A 23,118-nucleotide genomic window follows, 5' to 3' on the forward strand; every position below is an offset into this window, starting at 1 on the left:
ATATTTTTTGATGTGAAATCTGGCATCTTGAATAAAGAAAATTATAAAAAACACAAAAAAAAAACAACAAAATCAAAGATAGCAAGATTAATACATTCCAAGACTCATAAGAGAAGCATCATTTTACACGACTACCCAAAAAAAAATCCCCACGTTGGAATGCTTACGTTACCGGGAGTGTCATAGGCTATAGAAATATGTATATGTATTTATACACACACGCGCGCACTATCGCACACACACGAGAATAAGTAGTGGAGATTTGCCGGTTAAAGCACGAATTTTAATGCACTGAAGTAATGAACTGTGAACTGTGAATCTCTATCACTGTATTAGCTGAGATTGAACTGAATGATTCGACTCAATTGAATAAATAATATTAAAAAAATAATACAATTAAAGTTACGTTAAATAAAATAAAATAATACTAAATAAATTAAAACATATCCGTTTTATAATAACGGGGTTCCCGTAAGGACTGCGTGTGAGGCTAGAGCGATAAGGTGATGCAAGCACCTCGTGCGAGGCATCTTTTTTTTCTTTTTCTGTTTAGCCTACGGAACCACCGTAAAATATTACTTCAGAGAATGAATGAGGATGATACGTGTGAATGAAAATGGAATGTATGCAGTTTTGTACAGTTTCAGGTTGACCAATCCTGAGATGTATGATTAATTGAATTTCAAACACCAAAGAACATCGATATCCACTATCTAGTATTCAAATCCGTATAAAAGGCATCTTTATTTATGAAAAGGTGTCATTTATTAATGAGATCTGTATATTTTGATTTATGCTAATGACATTAATAAAACTGCATTTGTTTACCGAAAACTTGCATAATTTTTACCGAAAAAGGAGTGTGTTGTATTTTGGATGGATGTATGCATGTATGTATGCTTGTTCCACTGTAGCAGCTTAAAGGCTGAACCGATTTAGATGTATCACCCCGCGTTGGAATCATTATGTTACTGGGAGTGTCATAGGATATATATATATATATATATACGTTTAAATAAATTTCAAAATTTGTTAAAAAATTATACCATACGAAAATACTATATACAAAATTGTCAGCCGCACGCTCTTTAATTATCGTATATTAAAGAGCATTTTTTTTTTGGCAGTCGTGTTTTTTAATTTTTAATATTTATCTTATGTTTCTTTTCATTCAGAATAATATTTTCCCCCATGTTTTTATACAGCGTTGCAACTTTACTAAAAAGCAAAAATAATATATATATATATATATAATAATAAATATAGAATAATATATATATATATTATTAATAATAAAATATGATTTAAAGTAGGGATGCATTTTTTTATGTAAGTATATCTAATTTTGTTAATTTTACAGTTGTTCATTTTTATGTATTTACAAGAATATCATCAGTGAGAAATCGTTACATACACATAATATTTTTATTAGTTAGCTATTCACGGTTTTTTTTTATGTACTTATTTATTATTAAAATTCAAATTAAATTACAAAATCGTTAATTTATAACAATAATTTGAAATACATTTGATATAATGTTGAAAATAAGCGGCATGATTACTTATTAATACATTTTCTGTAAATTATATCATATTCTACTTATAAATTTAATTTATGCAAACGTTTCCAGAATGTAACAATTAGATAAGTCATGAATCAATTAAGGTTAATGAAGGAGATTTTTGGGGCGCCTTATAATTCAGGGAAATTATATTTTAACCAGTGATCTTTATACGTGAAAAATTTGTGGATAGACCTTAATCGAGGGCGTCATATATATATATATATATATATATATATATATATATATATATGACATACTCGTTCGTGTATATGTCATTGTATTTTATCATGAAAGAAAAGGAAGAATGTAAAATCATATTTTTTCTGATTGCAAGTCTCTAGCCCGGTAGACGATTTTAATGTTTTAAACGCCTAAAAGTTTTGAACTTTTTTTTATCGGTAGAACACATTTTTCCTGTAGAAAAGTAGAGTAAAATTTGATATCTGATTAATGGAAATTAAAGTTTTATACAAGAAATATAGATCTGTAGGATATTCAAATCATATTAATTCATTTAATTAGTAGATATTTATTTTTTATTCAAAAATATCAAAATTCTTCTCTCTTCTCTCGCTAGATGCATATAAACCATTTCCTGGTGTAGGCACAAAAATTTTAAATCAACAATAAAGTTATGTGTCAACGCAAGTGATGTGCCCAAAAAAATACTGAAAAGTTTTTCAAGTATTTTAATATAAATTTATTTATAAAACGATATACTACGGACCAATCACAGTTAAATTCCTATGATTATAAGTTTTAGATGTAATAAAATTTATAAATCATTATTGGGAATCGAACCTTAATAAACAGGTATGATCACTAACTTGTCTTATTATTTATTATTTTTTTTACTTAACATTACTGTAAAATAATTTTTAATCTTCCTTCATGAGAAAGTTTGTCGGTTAGTTTACTTACAATGGCCTCTCTAGTTTATTTAACAACCGACACTATGTTAATCAGGAGCATGTCGTGAAAACACGAGCACCTAAAAACACACACGAAAAAGTGTACGCACGAACAAAATAAACTAATATTTCAAACTATAGAATGGAAATCATTTTTACAATATCTGTAGAGAACGATAGAATAATATTTAAACTTTCACTATTAGTGACCAGAAGTGTCAGGTAAATGATATAATAATTTAAAGGCTACACTGCTAGATAGGTAGATTTAAAAGGAAAAGTATTGTGGGCAGTTAGATTAATGTATTTTTTTATTACGACTAGTCGGGCACATAACTTCTTACGTCATGTGCCTCTTTACAGCAACATAAACAGTATGGAAAGGTATAATGATCGACCAAAATTTTGGTACAGTGGTTTTTTAAAATATCAACGTTTCAAGAACCTCTTAGTTGAAAAAAAATAATAAATAAAATTAGAGAAATTTCCAGAATATATACGTACGAAAATACGTGTATTGATTTTATATTTTGATAGTTTTTGCTTATATTTCGAAAACCCGATAACCAAAAGATGAAATATTTGATTACATAAATCCCGAGTTAATTTTCAACGTCATCGGACAAGGTGAATTACAATACTTTTTCTATTTTTGCTAAATGGTACTGTACTTAAAATATTATTTATTTTTTAACTTCAATTTTCAAAATTGAAAATCTAGCCGTATCTAGTACTATTATATGACATAGGAACCATTTTAAAAAAGGGTTCCGTGGAACACGACTAAGATTAAAATTTTTTTTTACAATTTCTGATATTTTATCTGTTTTTCAAGTTCTACCTATTATTAAATGGTATTATTATAAATGGGGTCCATTTTTTTAATCAAAAATGTTTATTATTTTAGCAATTATTCTTCAAATACGGTATAATTTTGATGATAAAAATGTCAAAACATTATTGTTTAATGGGTCAAACGTTTTTGGTAAACATATAGAATTTTTTCTCAATTATACTTTTAACATTGTTTAATACTAAAGGTAAAAATATCATTTGATCAAGAGAGAGAATAGGACCCAGTTTTTTTACTGAACATTTTAATCCTTTTTCAACATTGTACACAAAAATATTGCACAATGAAGTCATTAATAATAGCTACGTTCCGGGAAAGTTCTACAACTGTGAGTTGTTTCTGATGCATGGCTTATATAGACAACTTAATTTAAAATATTTATATATTTTAATATATAAATATATATATATATAAACTATATAAATATAGTTATATTTTACATTTTAATTATTATTAATTTATTTAACTCTATCGCTCCCCTGTGATGTCACAACATGGCAGTAATTCAGAACGTCTTTTCGGATGGAGGTGTGATTTTGCAAAATTGGTTTTGAAAATATTGTTATTTTTTGATTGTTGAAAAATGTGTCTAAGAAAAATAAGACCTTAATTAGACGAAATCTCGAGATATTGAGGGTGACCTTCCTCTATAGCCTTCCCCCTTGACCTTTTAAGTTAAAAATTTAATGGCATCAATGCTTCATATATAGACGTAGTTTGACCACGTTTGTCAAAATCGGTCGTGTAGTTCTGTAGATATAAGGTGATGTAGAGACCAACACCGAACACACACACACACACACACACACACACACACACACACACACACACACACACACACACACACACACACACACACACACACACACACACACACACACACACACACACACACACACACACACACACACACATACATACATACATACATACACACACGTACATACTAATATTAACATCCAGAAAAAATTTCCATCCGGTTTTTTGGGTTCCTTAGGTGTCAAAACGTCAAGATCCGGTGAAAATTGCATATAGCCAAATTAGATCGATTACAATACTTTACTTCTAGAGCAATAACTCTGCTATAGGGCAAGATGGGAAACTAAAAACCATATGTCGTATTTGAAATAAAAATCTGTCGAGGGAAAAAAAGAAAAAGTTACTTTTAATAAGATATTTTTTTATCAAAATATAAAAAAGCTAAAAAATGTCAAAAATCCAAATTTTCACAATGTAGAGTATTGAAACAGTTTTTTTTTTGCAGAAGTTATATCATACTTATAATATCTTAGTTGATAATATAACAATATTATAAATACCTGAGACACATAAAATTCTTCAGCACAATAATAATAATAATAACAGAACTTATAATAATAAAAATAATTATTATTAATACCGTCTAATCATTATAACATCTCTATAGAATGCGGATATTTTGCATTTACGCTTATGGTCAGTAATGCATGTAGTATTTTTATTAACTGTTATATTGGTAATAATAGGATGCCGTACGCCTATAATTATGCATGTAAACAAGTATTTATTATAAATAAGAAACTGCTAGCTTATTATTACATCAAACAATTCAACCGAAATTTTATAATTAATAAAGAGATATTCATTTTTAAAGATATTATTCATTAACACTTGTTACAATTAATTAATTATTTAAAAATATAATTATTATTGCAATATATTAATTAAGATGCAGTTATAAACAATTTTATTAAAATTATTAATAAATATTCTATTTCTGAGATTTCTAGTTGCAATGTTTTTATTAACATACTAAAAGTGGAAATATTAACTGAATTCCTAGTTGCTCATACAATACAACTTTAGTCCAATGTATGCAAATGATTTTCTAAACAGTTGTTTATTAATTGCTGGTACAAATTCAACCCTCCTCATAGAATATCTTATCATTATATACGTAATATTTACTTTTTATTTTTATTTCGGCTAAAAAAACTCTCTAAAAACTTTAAATATGTATAAATAAATTTTTGAAGAAAGTTTTCATTTTTACTGCTTTTATGAATATGAGTATTTTACTTGAGAATTGCCGAATATGAAAAGGACGGTGTAAGAGGTACGTAATGTTACGTCAATGTACCTTGTTTCAGAAATTATTAATTAAATTCTATCAAAATGAAATAAAACAACTACGGTAAGAAATATTTTTCTAAATTTTAACTAATATCTTTTACCTTCATCATAATTTATATGCGGAAATGTGCAGGTCTGACTAGATTTAAACATTTATAGAATATTTATATACGTAAAACAAGGTGTCCTCACTGTATGACTCATCAATGTACACCTCAAACCCCTTAACCAAGGTAGATGAATTTTGGAGGGTACATTTTTTTTATAACGTAGGCATCCACTAAGGAAAGATTTTTAAATTCTGTTTATAAAGGGATGGCAAATCTTTTAATGAAAATTCTATATATCAACTGCCCAAGAAGTTACAGTTATAAAAACTGATGTTTACACACCCCCTTAAAAATAGAGTTATTCATAATTTATCAAAAATTTAAGTTTAGGGATTAAGGGTGGACCAAAATTTTGTAAGAAAATTCTAAATCTCTACAATATGTAATGAACAATGGATTGTATACTAGGAAACGATTCCGGTTCACTTTCCTCGCCGTTTTATCGTTCAAATTCGTTGGGAAATATTTTTATTTTATCGCTCAACTTATTTTTGCCGCACGTTATTATCATTTGATTTTTAGTTATTAAGTTTAATTTTTATTTTCTTAATATGTACATTGCAATCTGTACAACTAGTGAACGATAAGCAAACCCCCATGGCCCAATGAAATGAGGATGATAAGTATGACATGTAGTCTTGTACAGACTCAGACCGACCATTCCTCAGATGTGTGGTTAATTGAACCCCAACTACCAAAGTACGCTGGTATCCACTGTCAATATTCAAATCCGTATAAAAACAACTAACCTTTACTAGGTTTTGAACCTCAGAACCTTCGACTTCGAAAATCAGCTGTTAAGCAACTGACTTATGATTTAACCACTAGAATAGCTCAGTGGGCTTACTTTTTCGTTTGGTAATGTTTTTAATGTCTATATAATCCCACGAACTCTAAGTGCAATTCAAATTTTTGAATGTTTGTACATCTGAACTAAAAAAAATTATATTCGATACGGAAAATGTTGTGCCATTTATTGACAAATTCAAAAACTTGAAAATCGTATGATAAAAGATTATTTGTATATATGTTAATTTGTTTACAACTCAGAATATATATTATTAAATTTGTTTTTACCGACTTTTTGAAGAAAATTACAGTATTACTTTGGTTCGCATGGTGGGAGGAGGATGGAAATGTATCTTCTTTATCTTTTGAGGTATGAGAAGTACGAAACTGTCACTTAAATTAGTTTCTTTATACATATATATATATATGAATAAAACTTTGTGGCTCAAAAATCTTAAAACTACAAAATCAATTTCACTGAATTTTAGATTTGAGCGGAGCCAGTTAGAGGTGTGGTACGTTATGATGCTGGAAGTTGGAACGTTGACTTTTTTATCAGCGATATCTATTGTTAGAAATATTAAACCAAATTTAAAATATATTAAAACTAAATTAAATTTACGAAAAGTCGATTTTCTTGCGTAGAACTGCGCACTGGTTTATTTAAAAAATTAAATCTATAATAATATGGCATGATTCGATTAATTTATTAAATTTAATTTCTACATCTAACATAGAAATTATTATTCATGATCAATTGATTATTATTAGTTATAACGCCCTTGGACAAGGAAAACGAAAAAAAAAATATGGCGACAAAAAACAAGTTTGGCAAGAGCAAAATCCTTGTAAAAGTAAATAGTATAGACAAATTTACCAATATAACAACTAAGATATCTACCTTTAAATTATAGTAGTATTTTAAAAGAAATGTTAGTTTCTATTGAAAACGTTTTCCAGGTAGAAATTCAAAAAACCACGCGAGCGAAGCCGCGAGCAACAGTTTAGTAAAATAAATTATTTTGAAAATTTATTATAATTTATTTATTAACATTATTATGCTAGTATTTTTTTATTTACATATTATACTTATTTTCTATGTGCATAATATAATATGAATTGAAAATATGAAACAGTATATTCTTAACTCGTGCAGATCAACGCAACTTTCACTGTTACAGACTTCTGGCTTTACTGGTTTCTGACACCGCATAGATGGTCAAAACGAGTCTGTCGGTAGTGATCCCATTAGTAAACTTGGTGGTACAGTAAACTAAAATGATAATCTTGTATTGCAAGTTAGATTTATCCGCATCATATCACAACTAAATCATATGCTCCCGAATTAGGAAACACGTTCCAGTTTATTGCATTGTTAGTCAAACTATTGTACGTACGTAATAACTAATTCAGCTGTGAACTATGTTCATATAAGATTATATGTACGTTCGTGGATTTCCTGGAGCTCAACATTTTTCATGGTGCTATATTGATTTATGATTTTTTTTTTACTTCAAATATTATTTTATTTATTACGTAATATTTTTGCATAAAATATTTAACTATATTACTTTAAATAGATTCAAATTTAGTTGGCATAGATGTCACACCAATTTTGAATTATATCAAACTGATTCATTTAAAGATAATAGTACAATTAACTAAAAATCTACATGTAACATTGTTTAAATTTGGTTTCGATAACGTAAAACGGAAAAGTAAAACATTACTAAAACTTCTATTTTTAAAGGTAAGAAGGCTCTGTAATTACGTAAACTAATAATAATAGTATAAAGTAATGCCCTCCCTGATAACTCCTCAATTAAAGGAAAATATTTTTAGAGGTACAGAGCCCCTTCAATGTTTATAAAAAATTTTCCAAAGATTTTATATATTCCAATTAATTTCTCTAGCTAGCCACTCTGACTCGCTTCGCTTGCCCTTCCCGTCTAGCAAGGGGGCTCCGTCCTCTGGACCCCAATGTGTTCATCATCCTCACGCTTGTGAGAGTAATACTGATAAACAACAATAAAGCCTGTTCGATTTATAAAAACTATCAATGTATTGTAATTTAATGAGAGCAAGAACGGAATAAGGAAAGCTGGATATGTATCTTCCCTATTAATCGCAGAACCTGGACAACAGTCCCTTGCTGTTGTATCTTTCTTAATATCGGGAGGGTATTTATTTGCTTAATTTCGGTTATAATGGTTTTTTACGGACGGAATTGTGGATTTCGTTCCGATCCTTACAGATTAATTTAAAATCGTTACTTGGGCTGATCTTTGGAGACTAGCAATATATTTGCGTCTTTCTCCCAGCACGTATCCCCTTTGGTCAGTCCATTGATGGGCTATTGGTGCTAGCGCAGGGATCCTCCAATAACTAGGGTCCCATCAGGTGGATTCCTGCTAGACCGAAAGGCGCTAGCTTGTAAAGTAGAGGTGAAAATTGAAGGACAGTTGGTAAATTAAAGTTTTGTAGATTTTTCTTCACACCGTCTTGCATCAGCCTCTTCGCTCTTCCGTCGGGTAACTGCCGGGTCTCTTCTACTCGTCGTCCTATCTTCCGACGATCTTCATCATCTTCTCAAAATAGCATAAAAATGTTGGGGTGACTTACAATTTGTATAGGTATCAGAGCCACAGTTTGATCAGAACAGGATTCCAAACTTTGAATGATCTGAAGTACGGGGGTTTCAGAATAATCGACTCCCATGTCAAAAATAGTAGTTATCTGGTTACCCGTACGAAGAACGGATAAAAAGGTATTTTGCATGGTTTTTAGTGGTACCTGACAAACATTACGAGGAGGTGACCGTATTTCGTTTCTCAATTTTATATATTATTTATTTTTTACTTTTAACTTTTTTGTGGAACAATTTGCGAACAATATAATCTAAGGAATGGACTTGTATACAGTATTTACAGCTTTTCCATCTGGAGTGTATATATTCAGATTGTTCCCACAGGAGAAGCGTTTGCCTTTGTGACTTATTTTCTTTTTAATTTAAAATGCATCTTTAAGTGGAAACTGAAGGCGCTTGAAAGTGAAAGGCAAATCTAAAGGAATGTGCGCCGTATACTGTCGTAATTAATAGACTCATAAAAACCACAACATATATAATAGATTGTATATAATAAAAAAATTTACAAGCTACCGTATCGAATTAAACTCTTTTTAAGAATAGTTAAAATAGAGATCATTAGGGATGTATAGATTTGTAAAATAAATTTTAGTACCGTATTTTTAAAACCAAGTAACCTGAAAATGTTGAGAAATTAAAAAATCTGTGGTCATTTTTTATCTGATAATACTTTCAATTATTAAACATTATAAAATTATAAGCTTAATAGCTAGAATTTACACTAGAATAAACACACAATCTGTTTGATATAAGCGTAAATTCTTACACTTTGTATTCTGATGAAAGTAACATTGAATAACAGCTATTTCAAGGGCGACTTCTTAACTTAACGTTCCTGTTGAGGTCGATTAATTATTCTAAGGACCAACAAGTAGATACCGTTGTATATTTGTAAATATCTAACGATTAATTTATATTGTTTTGTGTATCATAACGGGTAATAATTTATCTTATATTGCACAATACATGTAAAAGAATTATTTATGGAGGATAAATAAATCGAACTCAGAATCTAGAATTTTACTTTAAAATGATTACGGAAAGTACTACTCACATTAAGCATTCTGTTTATTTCTTTTATACTACAAAAACTATTATTATTATTATTGTTATTATCAAATGAATAATTTGTATGTAATCATTTATCAGTATAATTCTAATACGACAAGGCGTATCGTTTATCCAGACAAGATAATACCTATCACTTGTTCTATTTACGGAGTACTACTAGAGGGAGATAATTTTTTTAAGATAAGTTACTTTTAATATAAAGATAAAATTAGACTACATTTTGTTCGTTACGATAAAAAACAGATTACAAAAATTATTGTAATGTATGATATCTTTGTCATGTAAGATCGTTTATATGTTATAACAAAAGGCTGTTTAATTTAATTGAATTGATCATTAAAAAATTGTAATTTTTATAATTTCGTAATACTAAGACTACAATTTATTCGTAATAAAGATTTTGAAACAAATATAGCAATAAAATAGCTTCTTGTCTTTAGAAAAGTAATACATACAATTATATATAATAAATTATTTTTAAAACAGCGTTTATGAGAATAATAATAAATATTACGTAATAAATAATTAAATTAGAAATTACGAAATATTATTGAAAGCCATTTCGCTTGCAATAAATTTTATAATGTTCAATTGTCACGAGAATGTATTGTCAACAGTTTTATACAAATAGATTTAGTTTATCCAACAACTGGTTTACAAGTTAAATATATAATTGATGAAAAATGGTCTGCCCGATCCGAAAATTTAATGTTACATTACCGATGTATCAACTTGTTTTATTAGTAGTTTAGCTAATAAAGGGATCTGAATTAAATTTACAACTGACTTTTATTCTTCCTTAAAAAATGAACTGAATTATTACTATTATATTTATATTACGCTAGGGAAACCATGCTGATCCGCAGTATCAGTAAATAAAATAGCTTAATTTATAATAGATAATTTACTTTGTGGTTTATAATACTTCCTTTCAGACAACATTAGCTGTGCATTGACCCTTAAATCAATCTCCTCCGTTAAATCTATCAGAGAGCTTAAATACATGCTTTCTGATTGGTTAATTTAAATAACATTCCCTCAAAACCTTTTTTTTAGAATTAAATGATGTGAGCTTAGAAGTCGATGTGAGCTAATCTGAGAGAGAAGGCTCGGCGTGGTGAGTGTTTTAAGATGCAAGCTTATACCTTAATTATTTGCTGAGATACGACGGTTTGAGTGTATTTTTAAGAGTGAGGAAATGTTTATATTTCCTCAAAACGTTTGAAGTAATAAAAATTGATGTAAACTCATTTTATGGCGGTTAACATGGTAAGTGTTTTAAGAGCAAAATGAATTTTGTGTCTTGATTATTTGCTGAGATATCTCGATTTGAATACTATCGAGGTAAGGCTTTGCGTATGAGAAAAGCTTTGTTCCGTTAAAACTCCTCTCATAATTGAGTGTGCGTATTCAGCGTCTGCTGGTTACCTTTGGCTAGATGTGATGAGTTTGTTAAGATCTCATCGACGTCTGTAACTAAATTATTTACTGAGTAACTGCAGAAAACTTATTTTTTCTTTAGTTTTTTTACAGAATTTTATTTTAATATACTAATAATAATAATGTGTTCTGCCAAAAGGCAGGTTTTCACATGGCCGTCCTCCATCCTGCTCGATTCTGTGCCATCAGTTTCATTTTATAGTAACTTCCTACCATTTTTATATTGTCTACCATTTTCATTCGTCTCCGACCTCTTGCTTTCCTCCCCGTTACAAATCTTTCCAATGCCGTCAACAACAGGCAGTCGCGTCTCAGTCAATGTCCCAATCAACTGCTTCTTTTATTATTTCAATAATCGACCTCTCTTCTCCCACTCTACGAAGCACCTACTCATTCTGAACTCTCTCCGTCCAGCTGATTTTTTCCATTATCCTCCAAACTCACATTTCAAAGGCCTCCAATCTTTTCCCTTCTCCTCCCTTCACCCTTCTTAATAGTCCATTTTAATATAAAGATTATATTTTATCATTATTATTTTTCCACAGTTCAGAAAATAAATTTTATAAATAGTCTATTTCATATGGCATTTCTAAGGCTGTTTTCTTTTTTAAACCTCCGGGTCTACCATTAGGTGTTTACTTCAGAGGATGAGATGAATGACAATTTTTGTAGCTTGTGAAAATGCCATGCCTGAATGGGATTTGAACGCGGTACATCCGGATGAATTTCTAAAGCTTGAATAACGTTTAAGGTTGTCTATCGTAGATGAAAAAGTATAATCGTTAATTCATTGTCACGATGCAGCAGCCAGTAGTCTTTGATGGCTGGTCTCACGCGAGCAACTCTTTTCCGCTGTGTTTCAAGAATTTCTCGGTAAACATATTGATTTACAGTCTATTCTGTAGGCAAAAAATCCTTATGGACAATGCCATTACTATCGATGAAACAATTTAGCATGATTTTGATTTGCTAACGTTTGCTTTTTTGAGACGTGATGAGTTTGAAGTGTACCATTCCTTACCCTGGCGTTTTTTTCTGGATCGTACTCAAACATCCAAGATTTATTACCAGTAATAACATTTTTTTAGAAAATCAGGGTCAGTTTCATTTCGCCGTAAACAATTGCGGCACACTTCCACCCTGTTGTTTGTTTCTTCAACAGTGTGGTTATTTGAAAACAATTTTGCACAAACGTTTTTCATGTCCAATTTGTTTGTCAAAATTTGATGGACTGTGGTTCAAATTCAATTGTTCTGCAATCATTCTGACAATTAATCGCCTATCATACCGTATCAAGTCTCTGATTCGCACAACATTGTCATCATTTTTTGACATTAACGATCGTCTGAAACTGATTCCCGACCATCTGAAAATGCTTTAAACCACCTAAAAACTTGGGTTCGTGACAGAGCGTCATCTCTATACGCCCTTTTCAATTTTGAAAAGGTTTCAGTAGAATTCTCACAAAGTTTAACACAAAAATTGATTGCACAATGTTGCTCATAATTAGTATCACTCATTTTTTAAAGCACAACAAAAACTCGTTTCACGAAAAGTTTGTTTACGTCTCACGTGGCAACAACAGACCAAAAATATTAATACCTAATATAAACCAGCTCTTCATATAACCATATATGTTTACTAGTAACTTTACAGTGTTGTTACTTTGGCTGCCAAAAAAATCTGTTTAATTACTTTATTTACAGACCTCGTATAAATATTAATTTTTTAAATCAAGTGTAAAACTCTAGAATGACGGAAAAACTAACTTTTTCATAAACGAAAAAAATAAAAATATGCCATAATACCACCAGAACACGAAATAGATCATATTGACTTAGCGTATGAAGGATCCTAGTAGAAATTTATTAAAACCATAACAAACTCATTTGCGCCATCTGTAAATTTTTTAACAAATTTTTGAAAATTCATACATATACTCGTAAAATCTATAAATAACAATTGCATTAAATTAAACAATAATACTCAGATATATTGTACTAATATGTAATACATAATCTTGACCTAAGCAGATGTTAGAGAAAATAAATTTGTTAGAAATGAATTAATAATTGAGAGAATAGTAATAATAATTTTCGTTCGTGAAAGTCTTACAAGACTTTTCATTGATGAAAAACCTACATTTTCTAGTAGGTTAATATCGGTACTTTCTCGAAAAAAGGAAAACGTTGATCTAGGCATATTCGGTTAAAGAAAAGCATCCCTTATATTATATACAGATTACATAGATTTCATTACAAAAAATTAAGATTTAAAGATTATACATAATCATGCCCTTAGTAAAGATTGCCATTTCAAGGAGAGAGTCAAAGGTGATGAATTTAAAAGGAACTAAGCAATTCCCTCTAAAATATAAATAGTTCAGTGTATAAATTAAAAATAAAAAATAAATAAAAAAATAAAAATAAAAATGGCAAATTTTCACGAAAACATAATTTATGATTTGTGTAATTCACGAAGGACTTTGAGATTACACCAAGCTAAGGAAGATACTCCAATTAGGTTTTATAAACAATGGAAGGAGTTCTTGAAATACAAAAGTGGGTTGTCAGATCATCCTTTAGTAAGTATGAATTTTGTAGACCAATATTTAAAAATAAAAACTGTTAAATTATCCTTGCTTTTATGAAATTCTATCTTTATTGAAAAAAGTCTGATGTGGACCCCACATGACTTCCTTGTACGCCTATTAAATTATATATACACATATATTTTAAATGAAAAGTACATCAAATTTTATTTCATTAATAACTTCTGATTTTTTTATTTATTTTTATTGTTATTATTGAATTATTATTCACTAGTAGACCCGGCAATGCTTCGCTATTGCTAGATTATATATATATATATATATATATAAATTCCGTGTACTAATCCGTTTAAAGTGGTCGTTAGTCCTCTAAACATTACCTAAACACTTTGTCTAAAACGATTTTTTATATGACCATTCCTTACACAAGGGATGACCAAAATATTGTGGGAATTGTAAGGAGAAGAGGCTTCCCATATGCTAAACATGTGAAACTTGTTTATATATGAAACCATTGTCTTATTGAGTGAATTTGAAGTGAACGAATTTAAATTCCTGTAACTTGGTATAGAGTATATTTTAATTTTTGTAATTGACAATATTTTACGTGGGCAATGCAGGCCTATTGTACTTTCAAATCATCTTGTCAACATCACTGTTGTTATATTTATACGTGTTTAAATAAAACTTTTCGAAAACATTGTCTTTTTTATCAACACAAAGAGGAAAACCTAGAATCTCCCACTAATCCTCAAAAAGGTGTGTCATCAAGCAGTTCAAGAAAAATCATAAGGAAGTCTTGATAAATTTAGCAATAGCTTGTAGTCTAATGAGAAAACATAGTGCCCGTAAAACATGGAAAGTAATTTTTGATACGAGTTGGTACAATCCGAGTTCGCCTACTCCTATTTTGCCCCGGTGAAATCTATCTCCACTTTCCGGCGTGTCGAAAAGAATTTTTTTAATTCGTGATGTAGCATATCTACCCATTCCTAACAATGATTTGTATATGGTATTATTATTTAACGATCAAAATAAAACAATTATTTACTTATAAGAATATAAAATATGGAATCCGTAAGTTGTTTATACTATGTGAATAAGTGTAATATGTCTTTGTATTCGAAGAAATTACATCTTAAAATGTGAAAAATTTTCAGAGCCATCTTTTATTGAGATCATTTCCTTTCTAATTATATTTTTAAAGATGATATAATTTTTTTTCTTTATAAATAGTAAATAATAATAATAAAAATAAGATTTCATTATTAAAATAATTATTCAGGAAATTCAGGAATTTCTAACTTTATAATTATTAATTCAATTTTTTTCAGATCCTTTTGTATTGTTATTTTATATAATAAGAGCATCTGAACCATTTGTTAGAGCCATTATGTTTTAAATTATGCGAACAATGGTAAATCCCAGAAATTAAATTTATACTGAACGTCATGTTTAATTATTAAAGAGCTAAAAATATTTTTATTATTATTATTAACTAAATTACCTGATGTTATCAGAAAGGAAAACCCCAGTTAATGTGCAAAACTTAATGTAAAAAGTGTTTTAATAATACACAATTTTATTATATTTAACAATCTAAATAGAAAAAAAAAACAAATGCAATTACCGTTTCATATATTTTACTTTCCTGGCAGAGCTATGTTGCAAGTAGGAAAGTATGGCAATCTGTTTAAAAATGGGATATGGATTTTTTCGCATTTCTCGACGTTTCATGACCCAGGGACCCTCAAAAAGGAAAAAAGAAAGTGAGGGTAATATTCGTAAATATGTACGTATGCACGTGTGTTGGCGTGTTTCAAGCTTAATAACTTCTGACTAGATAAAACAATTTTGATGAAATTTTGTACTAAGACTCATGTATATGGGAAAATGTTTTGGTAAAATTTTAGGGTCAATACTCTCAGGAGGTGGAGCAGATAGTTTTTTGGATCAATTTTCTCAAAAAGTTTCAAACAAAACCTCATTTTATATTAAGCTTTTTACGTATCCTCATGCTTATCTTTTATTTTAATTTTGCCCCAAAATTTCCCATTCATCAAAAAATCGAAAAAGTTTATCTTTTTATTTATTTCATATTTTTTAACCGGTTTTTTTTTTTGACTTCCTAAGCATAGTAGTAGTAGTGAAAATGACTTCAAAAAATAAAACTTTAGAGTCAATAATGGATATAGGAGAGCCGATAAAAATGTGAAAATAGCTATTTTTTGGTTTATTTTCATAAATCATTATTATTCCACTGTATAAGTATAAACAACCAATGCCAGGAAAATATTACAACTTCTCAGCTTTTTTAAATAGAAATTTATGTGTATTGAAAATCGATTATCTTAATCATCACCATGTGATGTTTACATAGGAGAAGGGAAATAATATTTCCTTTACTATGTAATCCCTCCCATCACTGATGTTCCTGTCCTTCAGTCGACAATTATTTAAAACATTTCCGTATGCTTCACTAAGGATAAATCATCATTTGTATATATTGGATATTTTTAAAACATCTCTCATTCATTAAATATTGTCTTGTAGATAACAATTTTGTAATTTTAAAGTTAGATTGCATATTGAAGAAGATAAGGAATTGAATAGAGTTATTTATGGATATTAAGGATAATATAATTATAAAAAATAGGCTTCGCTGTAATATTGCAGGTAATAAACATCCTTATTAAGGATGTTTATTACAATGCAATTATGGGGAAGCAATCATGCTTCTCCTTGGAAGCATGATTGGTCCTTTGTCTTCGATTCTTCTATTTGATATGTGGTTTACGATATGCACTCCTCCGGTGTTTACCTTTATAGCTTTACCTTCGTTGTTAATAGGTTGTGATTAAATGATAAAAGTGGAGTTTCGTATAAAAGAGACTTGTTAGTTTATAAAAGAATTGTGTTTATTTTCGCTTACACAATACATCAATTTGTTATATTGTGCACTAAGAACAGCAGATATGTTTAACAGAAAAAAGGAAAATATTTGTGAATAATTTTGGAGGAAAAATAAACATTTAAACTTTACTTTCAGCTCGTTTTCATAAGAAGTCATTGGGAAAAATTGTTAGGGTAGGTGGAACGAAGGAAATGGAAATTGCATTTCTTTAGCAGTAAAGAGAGGTACTGCATCATGAGATTTACAAAGCGGTACGGTTGTGTAGTGCATCGAAACTGGTTGGAAAACTAATCATTATTAGGAATAGTTTCTATTTCACTTATAACAATTAATTTTGGTATATAGAACCTATATTTTACAATCTGGTGATGCGTTATGTGTCATATCAGGATGAAAAACAAACTGATCTAAATGCTCTCATCTGTAAGTGTATTTATAATAGAAAATCAGCAGGCAGATATGATCAAGAAGTTCGTTGGAACTTCGCCGGTAAGAGTCCGCAGAACTGGACGGTACGGCGAAGTAAACGAACTATGTTTATAATTCTAAACATGACCTAACCTAAAAGTGAAATGAAAAATAAAAAAAAATAAGCATAAAATTATTACATTTCAGTTCAATTAGATTTATAATAACGAATATTTTTAAAAAATACCTCGAATTTTGTTCGACATCGTCTTTTTTCCATTTGATGAACCGCGGGACTCGAATATGTCATTTTTCCTCAAAAAGGTAGATTTACGAATCGCACCGCTAGGTAGCAGTACTTGATAGTAATAAGAAGCGTACCACAACTTTATAATGTACTTGAAATATGGCGAGAAGTGAATGATATGACTACCAACAAAAGAAAGTAGCCGAGAAATTAAAAAAAAGGATATTTGTTTGTTCTAGAAAGGCAATAAATTTTGACAATAAAGCCATAAGATAACGATCAGAAATTCATAAAAAAATAAATAAACAATCTAACAAAACGCAGTGATATCCAAAAAATTACTATGAAATTGTAATAATACAGTCATTATTATATTTATTCCTTCTATAGCTCTAGAAAACAGGACTGTAAAATATGGAATGATGGAACCATTACAGGAAAGTATGGAGCGTGGAACTCATTAGAGTTTAATCTCCCTAATAACTTCTTTCAATCCATTTCTCAAGGATTGTATAAAAGATAGTTACTTGTTCGTTGGTAGGCCATATTAAACTCAATTATTGGTAAGGGAAGATGAGAATAGTTCATGATATTTCTGGTAGATGATGTGAGAATCGTAAGAATAATTTTGCTACTTTATTTCGGTTTTCCAACTGGTAAGAATTTACGATGAGATTGTTTTTGAATATTCCCACGGGAATATCATACGACTTAATTCAGTATTAGAGAAATACTCAAAATTAAGTATGATTTCCATAAATTAAATGTTAAAACGGTTAAAACGGCTAAGTATATGGAATAATTAGTTTAACAGATGTTATTTGCTGAAGTATATCAACATTTTTTATATGTACGATTACCGCTGACAAGTAAGTATCTAATCGTAATTAGAAACGAAGTTTGATGTAATATTACTGTCAGGAAGTAATGGATTTATGGTTTTTTTTCTCAATTGTTACAGATAACTATTATAAATTCTGCTGACGTCCTTTTTGAACAATCATTTCTGTTCTTCCTGTCTTGGGGTATTGAATTTTAGGTTTATATTTTATTACGAGCCGAGGCTTTTATCTATAACCAGAATAAATGGCTTAACATTTTAAGTAAAAGAATATGTTCCAGGAAAAAAAATCATTATGGCTAATAGGAAAGATATGGTAGGAATGGTTAGAGTCTGGAGGGAGCTTTCCATATTTCCCTACAATAATTGTCTCTCCCCTCACAGTTATAAATAGATTTTGAAAATGAAACCTAATTACTTTAAATATAATTTCAAACAATTAAGTTATGTTGAACCGAATTATATCAGAAACACTTAATCTACAATCAGATTCTGAAGATATAAATTACAAATTTTATTCGTCTGCTAATTTTTTAATAGATTTATAACCGCGGGATGATATTTTACATAAGAAAAATATAATTAACCAAATAATTTAAAACTAAGGAAAAATTAATTAATCATTATCATGAAGTGACATTTTTCACACTCAATAAATCTTATTACGTTAATTAAAATTTATTCTCACTAGAATGAATAATAATAAAATTTTTTAATAATAATAAAAAAAAAACTCTTAGGACAAGCTCTGCAGGAACACTACTTTCGTATCCGATGCTCTAACTATTTCGCAGTCAGAAACGCACTGATTTTCAGAGTATAACGTACTAGATACGTTCAATTAAGAGTAGACCCTACACATAAGCATCAAGTTTCAACTCACTCATTATTGTGAATTACTGCATAAGCGCGTATGAAAAATACACAACATAACCTAAAATTGAGGTTATGTTACCTGTTGTTGACCTTAAATTAAGCGTAACTGAAGAACGACTAAACTAATCTTCATCAAATTTTCACATGTACAACGCTACTATACAATACGCTACTATAGTATAAATAAATTTCAATGAAATTGATTAAGTAGTAGTTTTGGAGATTTTCAAACCACAAAAGATTATACATGAATGGAATTTTCGTAATCCTCATGCCTCAAAACATAAAGAAAATTCAATTTCATTCCCCTACCCCACCGAACTATCAAACGTATTACCGTACTTTTATTCGAAAAGTCGGTAAAACTAAATAAATTAATATTTAAAAAAAATAAATAAACGTTATAATTTTTAAAAAATGAACAGATAAGATTTTTACCATAAAAACTTTCAGTCATAAAAATACAAATAGTATTATCTCAAAAAAAAAAAAATAAATAAATAAAAAAGTAAAAACCAGAGATAATAAAAAACTGCAGCTCATAAAAGATAATTTAACAATGTAAAATAATACACAGAAGAAATGTAAGTTATTACAAAGAAATAGGCTTTAAAAAAAAGGCTGATAAAATATTTTACAGGAAGTATTAAAACATTAAGCTTATGACGTCACAGAGGTTAGTATAGAATTATAGTAGGCGAAGCTGAATGTCGAATAGAAAGGAGCGCGTTGTGACATTAAGAAAGAGTTAACAAAACGTTAAGGTAACCGCGTATATAATAATTGTAAGAACAAGCTTAACGGGGCTTGGAAACAACTACTAACTCATATCAAGCGAACTCGTAGAAAATAATCCAGTTCACATAATTATTAACTACTACCAGTAAGTATTATTGGTCGTGACTAGTGTAGCTGGAATTCTACACAGCTAACTTAACGTTCTATACTTTGTACAATTGTCTGCGTATTATCGTGAAATAGTTTATATTAATAAATTTAAAGTGTTTGCACGTTGCGTTTACGTTGTAATGTTTGAGTCATTCTTTTATAATATTAACTTGGTAAAAAAACTTCGATAATTTTGTTGGAATTTTTGTGTCTACTTCATTTTACTATTCTATAGCGTAGAAGCAGTAGTTCGATTTCAGTTAATCATTTACGGCTGGAAAGCTTAACAAATGGATGAAATATCAGTAGATACGTATATATATAAAAGCTGACAACAGAATTATACGTCTTACACATACAAACTGATTATAATTAGAACTAGAATAATTAAACACAGTTAGATAATTGTTCATGTTTATGTCTAACTATTAGCCTGTTTAATTCAATTTGAAGAGCTGTTTAACAATACATTATCTGTTTTTAATAATTTTTACTAGCTATTTTGTAATTAATAAAAAATGTAGTTTATCTGAAATTGATATTTTTATTTGAAAGCCGCCATTTTGTTTCTGAAAGTCCTAGAAGGTTGAAATTTTCAAAGAATATTTTTAGAACCTTTGTTAAAATATCTGTAATGTTTCAATAGAATCGGTGAAGGAATGGGCAAGTTATACCTAATCAAAAGCATAAACCTTCTTCGTGGGACACACGGATAAATATATATATATATATATTTTTTTTCTTCATGTTTTAATATAATGGTAAAGAAAATAAATAGCTCGTTTAATCTATCTGTATCTGTTTTATTGTATACCACGCTATCAAAATTATATCAACATTATTTAAATCTAATTTATGATTAAATTTATATTAATAGTCGTACATAACAGAACAGTGATATTAAAAATATATATTTTTTTATATATACACGCTAGAAATTTTATTACCCACGATTTAATTAAAAGCAAATACAATATACATTTGTAATAACTTTTAAGGAGAGATTTTATAAAATTTTTCAACTGTTGGCTTACCGACAATAATATACAGAATGTTTCTAAAATGGTGGGCTGGCTATACTTTTTCGGATTCTACTTGTAAAACTAGATAAAAAAAAAGCCTTAGGAAAAATAGCAATTTCTCTTTCGTTCTTCCCTGTCCGCCATTTTGTTATTTTTATATAAAAGTTCGGATAAATTTTTATATCAAGTTCGGATAAAGTAATAACATTAATGTTTGGTAAGCGTCTTGATAATAAAATATATTAAAATTAGCAAAAAATTGGAGTTATATACATACGCAAGTTACAAAATGGCGACCATGTTTATTTTTCAATCCGTTATATCTCCATAAATATTAGTTTTATCAAAATTTATTTATTTGCTACAATATTAAGCCTTTTATTTTTTTTATTATTAACATTTTTTTTTTTTTTTTTTTTTTTTATAACAAATAGCCGAGTTATGGTAGAAGATTAATGTTATAATTTTGTGTCTGTTATCATGTTCCCACTTTACGTTCAATTCGATTAAATATTGATTGTTTTTATTTATTGTTAATTCTAGTATTGTAAATTAGTATCAAATTAAGTAACAATTTTCTCACAAGAAAAGACCTAATAATTGTGGCACAAAATTACATCAATTTTCTCTCATAATTCGAATATTTGTTAACCGATTTAAAAAAAATAAAATATCATTTTGTTCAAAATAAAAGGCTTAATATTTTAGCAAATAACACAGATTTTGATAAAACTATTATTTATGGAGATATAACGGATTGAAATATAAACATGGCCGACATTTTGTAATTTGCGAAGGTATTTAAGTCCGGATTTTTTGCTAATTTTAAAACTTTATTACCAAGCCGCTTACCAAATATTAATGCGATTCCTCAATCCGAACTTGATATATAAACTTTTATATAAAAATAACAAAATATGGTCGGGGGGAGAACAAAGGAGAAATTGCCATTTTTCCTAAGGTAATTTTTTGTTTAGTTTTACAAGTAGAATCCGAAAAAGTATAGTCAACCCACCATTTTAAAAATACTCTGTATATAAATTTAAATGAATTGTTTATAGTTTAAATGAATTTATCAAAAATAATATGGGATGATTAAAAAATGAAATCTGAGGGCCAATAATTTCGTGTAAAATATTCTCATACCTGTTGTTCAAACAACAAATGTTTTTATTCACTGAGGATTAATTTTAGCAAATATATCACAGTCTAAAAATGAAAGTGAATAAAACTTATTTGTAACTTTCGTAGGAAACATTTTTCTGAACTTTGCCAATTAGAAGTGTAAATTTTAAATAACAGCAAACTAAAAGAGCGTTGAACAATATCCAGATATTTTAAAATTTCAGCGTTGGCTATAGCCATTTCACGCTCAGGCTAATGAACTGTACAATGAAACGGAAACCGTAAGTCTGGCGTCTATTTGCTACATTACAATACCAAATACGGTTAACTGCCAACTTTGGTAAAGTATTAACTGTTTAAGTATTACGTTATATCCGGTCGTTTTTATATTTTGTATTTAATTAATTTTGTTACACATTAGTAAATTTCTCCAATCCATAAATAATTAGAAAAAAATAATAAAAGAAAACGTTAACTTCTTTTCACGATTGCGTGTGTACATATGTGTATATAAGAATGTATAGAGATCAAAGGTATTAACTAGTTATTAAATTCATCACCTCCACCACCTTTTGACGTGAAACGTCTTTAAGATCACACCGAAACTTACGGGTACCAGAACAGAAATTTGTAGCGTAACGAAAATGTCTATATCGTCCTGCCTTAATAATTCCCTAGCTATTAATCTCAGAGACGTAAATGCGGTGTCATTTTATAACTTACATGGTCAGCTCGCCGATAGTCGACT

The 23,118-nt window shown here is 29.0% G+C and overlaps 1 protein-coding gene across 1 annotated transcript in view; it reads right to left on the reverse strand.

Moving 5' to 3' along the window:
• Nucleotides 1-23,118, reverse strand: part of LOC142327547 (uncharacterized) — a 129,385-nt gene that overhangs the window by 56,970 nt on the left and 49,297 nt on the right. The gene's annotated exons all lie outside the window — the stretch shown is intronic.

Source organism: Lycorma delicatula, chromosome 7 (assembly GCF_047948215.1).
Source record: "Lycorma delicatula isolate Av1 chromosome 7, ASM4794821v1, whole genome shotgun sequence".
NCBI classification, from domain to species: domain Eukaryota; kingdom Metazoa; phylum Arthropoda; class Insecta; order Hemiptera; family Fulgoridae; genus Lycorma; species Lycorma delicatula.